We start from the raw sequence: 10,786 nt of genomic DNA, 5'->3' as shown, positions 1-10,786 counted from the left end.
AAAAAAAAAAAAAAAAAAAATTATCACTAACCTGTGATCATTAAATTGACTCATCAAAAAATATTTTGAAGAAATGTGTTCATACAGACAGAACTAGTTCAAAATGAGTTGTTTATTTAGATCAGTGGTTCTCAATCCTGGTGAATTTCAGGACCATTTGAGAAGGTTTTAGAGCTCTGATACCCATGCTCCATCTGAATCTCTAGGAAGGGACATAAGTTTCTCAGCACTCCCCAGGCAATTCCAATGTGGGCCCACCTGAGAAACTCTGGGTGAGACCCTGGTGAGTCCTCCAGTGAGGGTGCAAGTGAAACAAAGGTGGCCATCTAACAGAGGGAACTGGCACACCACGCAGCAAGCCAGGCTTGCTCATAGTACATTCTGGGGTGCTCTGGCAAACCTAGGCAGTCTACTCAAAGACAGAGCCCAGATTCACCTGTGCTAGCTGTCTGCCAGTAATCAGTATGCCCCAAAAATGTGAAGCAAGAAATTAAGTCACTCTTCTCCTTTTCCCTGGGTTCTTCTCCCTTTCTCTATTCTCTCCTTCCTTCCTTTCCCCTCCCTTCTCATCTATCAACTCACATGTCACTAAACAATTTGCATATGAAATAAATGACTCTTCATTATTCTTTGATGCTAATTTTGCTGGCACCTGTCTTGACCTTGATGCACTGTATTAACAGCCACCAAAAATAGAGTCCTGCTAATTGACAGACTTTGGACTAAGCACTTTAAATTCATGAACTCACTTAATCCTGAAAACAACCTTTTGAGTAAAGTACTCTTACCTTGTAATGCTTTGTTGAAGAAGCTGAAGCTCAGGGAGGAATGCAGACTACACACTCACCCTCTGTGCTTTGCTTTGTGAGTCTGGGAAAACCTCATTTCTGCTTTGCCCTGTCAGGTTCTGCCAAGAGGGATTCTAAGAAAAAGAACAAGGGACTTATTCCTTCCCTTTGTTTCCTGTTCTTGTCAACATCCCGCCAGCAATGGCCCTTCACCTCAGTGGTCTGGCTCCTGTCCCCTTGCTCCTTAAATCTCTGGATTCTGAAAACTCCAGCTTCTGCCCTTGGTCACTCCCCACCCTAGGGATGGTAACTGTGGTTTTACTTTCTTTGTTCATTCATTGTTGCCTTTTTTGCTTTTGTAGTTTCTCCAACATCAATTCTTGTATTAAGACCCATTAAAATAATTAGCCAGTGAGTTTCTATTATACTGATTTGTAAAGAAGCAATTTACCAAAGATGTGCAGCAAGAAATGGTAGAATTGGAACTTAGCTGGCTCCGTCTGACTGAAGAGTTCTAGTTCTCCCCAACCATCCTCAGAAGCACTCTGCAACTGCCTTTGAGACTCTGAGAGACACACATGTACATTTGCATTACATCTCAGGCACTAGTTTTCTTGTAGAATGCCTGCTTCAAAAAAAATTTTTTTTTAGATCTTTGTATTCATTAAACAACCCAAAAGAAAAAATGACTACTGGCATGGGAAATGGATAAAGTATGGTTCATTCCAAAAAAGGCTTGAGAGTGTTTACTTCTAATACTAACTACAGTCCTGAATCCTTGAAATAGGATTTAGTATATCAAATAGGCCAGTACAGTCATTGGAATGCAGTTAAATTTCAGATAATTCAATATTTTCAGGAACAATGCATAACTTTACACTAGTGTAAAAACTCAAGCTTTTGTACCCTTTGAATCCAAACCAGGAGCCCAGTTCTACTCTCCCAGCAAGTCCAGACTTCACAGTGAGGCCTGTGGATGAGAAGTGGTTAACACAGAGAAGCCCTTGATATGTTTTAAAGTTACTTTGTTTAACACATACATACCTCCCCAGGAGAACCAAATATGCTTTTATAGTATAAAACTAATATTGAATAAATGAAGCATACTATGAACAGGATGAGGAGATAAATTATTACAAGGATGACAAATCTTCATTAAATTCACCTGCTTATCAAGATATTTAACAACTATCCAAATCAAAATTTCAGTATTTCTGAAGTAGTCAATATCATTTTTATTATTATAAAAATAGTGTAAGAATTTTAAAAAGCATTAACCAAGATGAACATATACAAAGTAGAAAGAAAAATTCCTCTTAGATCCCCTCATTCAGAGGTAACCACAGTTAGATTGGCATATGACTCTTCTTGTGTATATAAAAACATACCTGTGACCTCAGTATTCTGCCACTACATTGCGGCAGGGAGATGGTTTAATCTATAACCATGGGGTTTCTGCTAGGCATTAGCACACATGGACCATCCAGAAAGATTTCTGAAGAGTTCTGGATCTGAGCACACCCCTAGAATCCTCATACACTTTCCCTTCTCTGCCACCTCTGCCTAGACACACATATGTCACAGTGGCAGCTTTCTGAATCCAATGAGATATGCCTGGACAGTGAAAGTTAAGTAACAGTCACCAGTGTGTGGCCTGGACTTTGGCTTTCTTATTTTACTGCTGAAAGCAATATTCATATCTTTAGGTTCATTTTTCTGCACCACTTTCAGGTAAGAAGCATTGGGGATAATGCATTGAGAGCCAATGGTTTAAATTACCTTTACTGTTGTCCAGGAAAAGGTCTTATAAGGAGCAAAAGACAGAGGAAAGGAATCTAGAAACTTTTACCAGTTCAAAGGCTGAAGGAGAAGTATAAGGAGGAAAACTTTAATTAATAACTTCTCCCGACAGAACTGAATGGCTTGAGAAGCTTATGTGGTTTCTGTTGCATTCCTGCCAACATGCCCTACTCTGAATCTAATCATGAAGAAACAAACTCAAATTGAGTTTCAGTCTACAAAATAACTGGCCTATACTCTTCAAAATGTCAATGTCATGAAGTAAAAAGGTCAAGGATCCTTTCCAGAATAAAGAAGACTCAGAAAGACATGACCTCTGAATGCAATGGAAATCTCATATTGGACTAGAATCAGAAGAAAATGCTAGAAAGGACATTATTGAGGCAATTATCACAATTTAAATAATATCCATATATTTTACAATGTTTTATATCCATGTTAAACATCCTCAGCTTGTTCATTATTCATTGAAATTGACTTTATCTATAGTTTTGACCCTTTGGTTAAGAAAATATCTTTCACCGAAGTATTTCAGGGTGATGGGCACAATGTCTTCTACTGACTCTTGAATGGGTCCATAGGACACACAGTCATGTGCTGCATAATGATGTTTCAGTCAACCCTGAACTACATATATGACAGTGGTCCCATGAGATAATGAAGCTGAAGGATTCCCAACCCTGAGGGATGTTGAGGCAGGCATAGGTGGCAGTGCAATGCATCAGTCATGGGGTTGTGCTGAAGCTGGTGCAAAGAACCCATTGTGCAGCCAGTCATATAACAGAACAGCATGCAATTATATACAGTACGTCCTGTAGGTGATGAGAAAAGGCTGCTACTGGTTTATGTATTTACTATGCTATACTTTTATCATTATTTTAGAGTATACTCTTCTCATTTTTTTAAAAAAGTTTACTGTAATACAGTGTGCCATGTGATGCCAATAGCAATGTCATGCATCTCGTGTTTATTGTGTCTCTTCATTGCATCATTTTTTCTTGTGTTTGATTTACTCTTGTAAAGTGTTGTTTACTTAGGAGCGCGCACACACCCACAGCCTACATGTGAAGCAGACAGAGCTATCTAGGTTTGTGTAAATACACTTTATGATATTTGCAAGATGATGAAATTGACTAACAATGCATTACTTAGAAAATTAGATCATGTCCTTAAGCAACGCATGACTGCATACACATGTACATATACATACATGCATACATGTATGTATATATATGCATAGATATATTTAGGACATACATATATACACACAAAACATATATGTGTGTATATGTGTGTGATATGTATATGTATATATATATATATTTGCATATGTTAAGCAAGTGAGATAATTATTTACAAATGGTGGCTCTCAGTAGACCATGTGGGGAAGCTGGCTTGCTCTTGGAGAGGGGGACAATACATCAAAACTGGTAGCAGAAATTCCCATTTTCAACTGTTAAAATATTTGTTTTGATTCAATAAATACTTGAGTACCAAACACTCATCATTCCACTCAAATCAATCTCTTGAATACAACTGAATCTCTACCTGATGATTCAGACTTCGTTGTAAATATTAAACCTCAATTAAACACTGTTTTATCCTTTCTCCCTGACTTTATCTATAGTTTTGACCCTTTGGTTAATTTTTCATTTTAATTTGCTGTATGTGAATAATTATCTTTTTGTTAATACTCTTGTTTCCTTAATTCTGTTTCTCTGTGTATTCTAAAGCTTTATTTTTGACCCCCTATATATGTCTGTCTTTGTAGTTTTTGAAAGACAAATTAATTACTAGTTGATTTTGGAAGAAGTCTTTGATTCCCTCCAAAGTACCTTGCAAAATCTTGCTTTTCTCTGATAATTTACAGTAAAACATGCATAGTACTCCAGGAAAAAAAAAATGGTAGCAGGACCAGAGCAGACAAGCTACTGAGATGGTTGCTTCAAGTTACCAGGATGGAAAGTAGAACAGGTGATAAGCCCAACAACGGAAAGCAAAGGCTTCTGTAAGGGATACAGAGATGGCACAGGGGAGGGAGAGTAGCAGCAAGAATTTGATTTGGCTAATGAAATTCCAGTGGAATGCATCAGAGAGTCTGGGGAATTCACAGGTTTTTCTGAGTGGTGTGTGGAAAGTCCACTCGACAAATGTGGCAAGAGAAAAACATCACATGGTGCCCTGTGCAAGTTGAATCCTAGGCCTGGGCCCAGACCGGCCAGATTCCTCTATTCCAAGGAGAGGGTAGCCCAGCAGAGCCGACAGACCTGAGGCACAGACCAGACTAGGACAGCAGGTGTCTGCTAATGAGACCTGAAAAGAACTTTTCAGGTCCTGACCATTGAAATGACCAGACTTCACCCTACCTGGGGACAGTGGCATTGTCCTTGGAATGACTGCCTAGCAGGAGTTTACAAACAGACTATGGCTTCATCTTCTTGGAGTATTCATTCTCTTGGGCTCTTCTTGTCATCACAGTCTGATAAACCAGTGACCATGTTGAGCTGCTATGAAGAGGTCCATGTGGCAGGAAGCTAAGGGCTACCAACAGCATCACCAAGGAATTCTGAAGCAGCTGAGGCTTGACATGGTGGAATTAAGTGGAAATCAAAGGAAATGCACAATTTCTCTTACATCTAGGTATGGCCTGATGAAATCACCTGTCTACTACCCTAACCCCTTTAAAAGGTATGGGCCCAGTTTTCTGCTATCAGGGACATTTCCTCTTGAAATCTACCCCTGTCTTTACACCCTTCTCACACCACACTGCTGCTCTTTCTCAGTTTATCTATTGTATTCCTCCTCTTTTCAAGGGATCCTGCTCTCCTTGCAGTCAGTTTTTGAATGGGTCATTGGTTATTTATCTCTGTCCTTCCACTTTTTTCTTTCCTTTCACTTTTGAATGGAGTCAGTGCTCTGGATCTACAGATAGAGAAGGAAGGTATAGGAAGTGGGAGTTGGGGTAAAATGTCCATGTTGTTCGTCCATGCTGTGCAGTGACCCAAACTCAGAGGCGTACAAAACTTATTACCTCATGGTTTCTATACATAAGGATTCAGGAACAGCTGAGCCCAGTTCTCTGACCCTGGACCTCTTCTGGTGCTACAGTCAAGGTGTCAGCCACATCTGAGCCATGTCAAGCCTCAGATGCTTCAGAGTTCCTTGGTGAGGCTGTTGGCAGCCCTCAGCTTCCTGCCACATGGACCTCTTCATAGCAGCTCAACATGGCCATTGGCCTCATCAGACTGTGCCGACAAGAAGAGCCCAAGAAAAGGAGTGCTCCAAGAAGATGAAGCCATAGTCTGTTTGTAAATTCCAAAGTGGCATCCACCTGCCAGCTTTACAGCATGCTGTTTGTTAAAGCCAAGTCCAGTCAAGTAACTAAAAAACAGAGAAAGAAAAGGAAAGAACTTCTAATTGGGTAATAATAAACTTATAGCTGAAACAGAATTTGGGTTTTTACAGTCTCATCAAATCCATCTTAACTTGAAGGGATTTTCAAATCAGAATATATTATTAAATCCATCTTGACTCCAAGGAGTGACACTCAATTTTCTCATCACTTTGTGTCTCAAGGCAAGCCATCAAAAGCTGTGAAGGGGTACAGTGTGACTGTGGAAATCTGGGCATGCTTTGCTTCTCAGTGGGCCACTCTCCTGCATCCCTGAGGGTTTTACTTCCTCTGTGTCCCCTCCACTCCTTTTCTCTGAACTTCTCTTGGGGAGATGTTAGGGTCTGTAAACAAGTCAAGATGGCGCCTGGCATTTTGGCAGAGGGAGTGGTTTGTGAAGTAACGCCAGTGAGCCATTAAGTGTGGAGATTCCTTATTGGTCGACTGCTGTATCTAGTTTATGTTAATCAAGATAAGCTGTGTGGAATGTATATATACCCCTCCTGTACTACAATAAACGGCTCCCACTCCTGCTGTATCAATGTACACAAGTTGTTGGTCACACCCCACCCCCACCCCCGGCTAGTTTGCTGCAGCCAGACTGCGGCAGGGAGAGGCTCTGTTGCACCCATTCACACTGAGGCTCACAGGACACCCAGTGGCCCCAGGCAGGTGCTCCTGCCCTCTCTCACTGCAGAGGAAGCTTCCTACATGCTCTATCCGTGGCAATACTCCTTCCAGCCTGCATTTCCTCACTCTTTGCTCAGTTTGGCTTTACCCCTGGGCCCTTTTTCCTAAGCTTTTTGGTACCCAAGATTTGGTGGTTGAACTCCTGCTCTGACCTTGGCAGCTATGTCAGTAAGGTCTTTTGCACATAGTCCACATGGAGTGTGATTTCATGGAGATAACTGCCTGCAAGACAGTGCAGGGCTAGTGAGCACAAGAGAGGAGGGGATTACACAGGGATAGGGATGATGGCCTACTGGGGGCTTCGCCAGTGCTGCTGCTGGAGCTAATGGGCTGCATGACCAGAGGCCCACACCCTGCTGCTGCTGACATGGCCTGAGACCCTTTCAAGCACAGGAAACAGCTGGGAATGGTGGTACATAACTATAATCCCAGCAGCATGGGAGGCTGAGACAGGATCCCAAGTTCAAAGCCAGCCTCCAGCAACTTAGAGAGTTCCTAAGCAATTTATTGAGAACCTATCTCAAAATAAAAAACTAAAAAGAGATGGGGACATGGCTCAAAGGATAAATGCCCCTGAGTTAAGTCCCCAGTACTGGGGGTGGGGAGTAGGAAACAATGGAGGCTCATTTCTTCTACCAGCTTTGGGTTCCTGCCAGTGCATGGGTAGACTTCCATCAGGTCTGGAAGAGCTGGCAGGAGAGTTTGAAAAATGAAGCATGGCCCTTGCCTCCATTGCTGTGCCCTGCCACCCTGCAACACTAAGAGCTCTGAGGAAGAGCAAGGATGGAGCTGACAGCTCACATGACATACTCCACACAAGGCACCTGCCAACTGGTTCCTGGCCCTTTGCCTTGGTTATTGGGAAAATACCCACCAGTTGGCTTCTCACCTGCAGCAGAGGGTTTAAGTGTTAAGAAACCAAAGAAAAGAATGGAAGAGGAGCCACACCTGCACAGGTGGCTTGGGGCTTATCCAGGGCACCACACATGGTCACTGTTGGCCTTACTCTTGGATTCATCACCTGTGGGGATCCATAATTAGGAAAACCTGATGCTTTGTTTTTGTATTTTTAGCAACCATAAAGGACAGCTTCCTTACATTTTTCAGTTTTGATTTGCTCTATATTTCCAAGGAGATATGGTAAAAATATTTGACTCTGGCATTATACAAAACAGGAAATTGCATTTCATGGGGTTTTATTATCGCTGGTTTGCATTTAGTGCACCTTCTAAGTCAAATGTCTATCTTTGAACAAGTAGCAAGTTTAGCAGTGATTTAGAGATATTTATTGAAAGGCTGCTACTGGCTTGACCCTGAATAAAGAATTTTAAAATAAAAGGAAAGAGAAGTAAAAGAAAAAATGACACAGTTCTCAGCTTTAAGTGGCTTACAGTTTTTGTTATGGAATGAGCCTTGAGCATGAGCAACAGCAGAAAACAAAGAAATGTAGTACATTCTCCAGCATGGAGGTCTGTAGCACCAATTCTAAGGATTATAGTTCAGGAAAGCAAAAAGAAGGGAAAGCAAAGGAGATAGAAAGGCAGGTCCTTGTGTGGACACCTGTGACAACAAAAATGCGAGATGAACAGGCACACCTGGTCATGCAATTTGATTGCCCCACTAGATAAGAAAACACTGGCAACGATATTGAAGAAGTCGAACTAGATTCAAGAAATACCCAAAATGTGGTCATGAAAACAATGCCAGTTACAAACCATGTTGTCACCATTCTGATTTTATAGAATAAAGCATAAGAGCCTAAAAGATACATATATTCATCATTGTAATTGTTAAGTAATAAATTTAATTCCATAAGCCTAACAATTATGCTTTTTAAATACTGAGTCAGGTATCACCAAATATTATATCTCAATGGATCATTTTTCTCCTAAAGTATAAAATATAATCTACTTGATTCCTAAGTTTGGAAGGTAAATTTAGAGAGGGACACTGTGGTATCTAAGAGTATTTGGTCCCTGAGTTCTTGAGTTAGGAAAGCAAAGTATTCAAGTCCTAACTTAAAAAAACAACAACAAAATGTCTCCAGTCTCTTCAGTCCCTGAATTAGTATAGAGAGTGTTAGGGAAGTAAGGGAGGTCTATACCAGATTTTCTCATGTTCCCTCCCTTCTCCTATTAACACTCTCCTCCCCGCTCCCCAGTGCCTGATCCCACCTGCCTGAGTGAATATCTAGCCACTCAATCCAGGTCAGCATCCCCTACTACCTACTCTCTCATGAAGAATCTAGTAATGGAGCTTTGAAATCCACCCCCTTCTCTCTCTCTCTCTCTCTCTCTCTCTCTCTCTCTCTCTCATACACACACACACACACACACACACAGTTTTTAACTTTGAAAAGAATCCCTCTAGTGGCTAACCTATGCAACATCCTATGGGAACGGGAGGCTGCTGAACCTCTGACACCAGGAGGCACCCAAGTACCTCACAAGGGCTGTACTTCAGATTTTCTAAGTGAGAAAGGTGGAGATAAAGGCAGAGGCTGAATATGAAATAAACCTGGCCAGCTCTCTAGGGTAGTCTAAAGCCAGTAGAATGTGGAGATCACAGAGCTGAGTCTTGGAGATCTGCATTTCCATTTCAAAAATGCAACTGCCTAGCTGCCTGGGCCCCTGAGTTCCCAAGGCTAATCCTCCTTTCCCTCGACCATAAAAGAGGCCAGTCGTGCCTGCCCCAACTAGATGGTTTGAGTGTACTGTGCTTTGAGAAATATTTCCATTGCCATTGCCTAAGCATAAGTACATTTTAAAATTATTACCATTGGAAATGTCCCTTGGGGGCTGGCCTCCAGTGGAACATGCCTTGGATGGCTGAGGCAGGCTGGCCCAGCAATCTCCACCGCTGGCTTCTCAGAGTCACACACAGAAGCACTTAAATGACCCATTCATCTTCACTGAGATTAAAACCTTAAATAGAGCAAGTCCAGCTGATAACAAGCTTCCTTCAGGGAGTTTCAATGAAAAATTCAGGGCCTGATGGTGCTGGGATAAGATGGACAAAGAATTCTTGGTTTGTGCTTCGGGGCCTGGGAAATGGAGTTGACAGTGCAGGCAGCAGGAGCCCTGCATCTGTGTCTCTCTAGGTCTAGGAAGCAGGCAAGCAGGAACTTTTAAAAATGGCTTTCGGGCTGGGGATGTGGCTCAAGCAGTAGCGCGCTCGCCTGGCATGCGTGCGGCCCGGGTTCGTTCGACCCTCAGCACCACATATAAACAGAGATGTTGTGTCCGCCGAGAACTAAAAATAAATAAATAAATATTTTTTAAAAAAGACTATTTGCAAAAACAGCTATCAGTCCACAGGCCAGTTTATTAAAAAAATAAAAAAAATAAAAACGGCTTTCTTTTGGGTCTGTCCACAGAGCCATGATCCACCCAAGAGCAGCCTCCCTGCCTTGGCAAACAAATGTGGAAAGAGGCCTGCACCAGAGAAAAGCAGGTGCCCACCAGGCAAGACACTGGGGGTAGAATAAAGAAAACACATAGAATGGCCCCTGTGTAGAGGGAAGGGACGCCTTAGATGCACAGCAGGGATAATACCCAGAAGCATTTAATAAGTGGAGAGATAGTGTAGGCAGGAAGAGCCCTGATAAGAAGTCAGACCTGAGTTCAAATCTCTACTCTGCTATCTTCAATCTTTTCTCCACCTCAGTTTCCTGTAAAAAAGAGAAATGGGGACATTAGTGTTCTCTGACCAGGGTTGCATAAGGAGTTATTGATATTATGAAGCACTGTACCAATAGCCTGTCATTATGAATGATACATCATTAGTATTGATTACATTGTTAATGATTCAAGTGACAAAGCACTGTAAATGGAACAGGATTTGTGTAGCGATTTGATCATCATGAAAGCTACTGATCAGTATTTCTGAAGAACTTCTATTTGCAAATAATTCCTTGGTTTTACTTCAACGTCAGAGGAATCATAGAACTCAGAGCTGGGAAAAAATGGATTAGCCATCTCATTCAAGCATTTTATTTTACAGACAAGCTGACATGGGGAGAGACATGGGACTCTATCTGATTTCTCTGCTTGATACCAGGCTTCGGGCATGGCCTAGAGGCTCAATATTTGTGAATATACTTGCACAATACTTGTGC

At 41.7% G+C, this 10,786-nt stretch overlaps 1 long non-coding RNA gene across 1 annotated transcript in view; it reads right to left on the bottom strand.

The window, feature by feature from the left end:
• Window positions 1–9,918: 9,918 nt before the first annotated feature.
• The window catches only part of LOC125613319, a 28,029-nt gene continuing 27,161 nt past the window's right edge, over window positions 9,919–10,786 (bottom strand). Inside the window, exon 4 of the long non-coding RNA XR_007343848.1 lies at window positions 9,919–10,339. This is a non-coding gene — a long non-coding RNA (uncharacterized LOC125613319). The remainder of the gene's footprint in view (window positions 10,340–10,786) is intronic.

The sequence above is a fragment of the Marmota marmota genome, unplaced genomic scaffold (genome assembly GCF_001458135.2).
Source record: "Marmota marmota marmota unplaced genomic scaffold, marMar, whole genome shotgun sequence".
NCBI classification, from domain to species: domain Eukaryota; kingdom Metazoa; phylum Chordata; class Mammalia; order Rodentia; family Sciuridae; genus Marmota; species Marmota marmota.
This window is presented reverse-complemented; position numbering and strand designations above follow the sequence as displayed.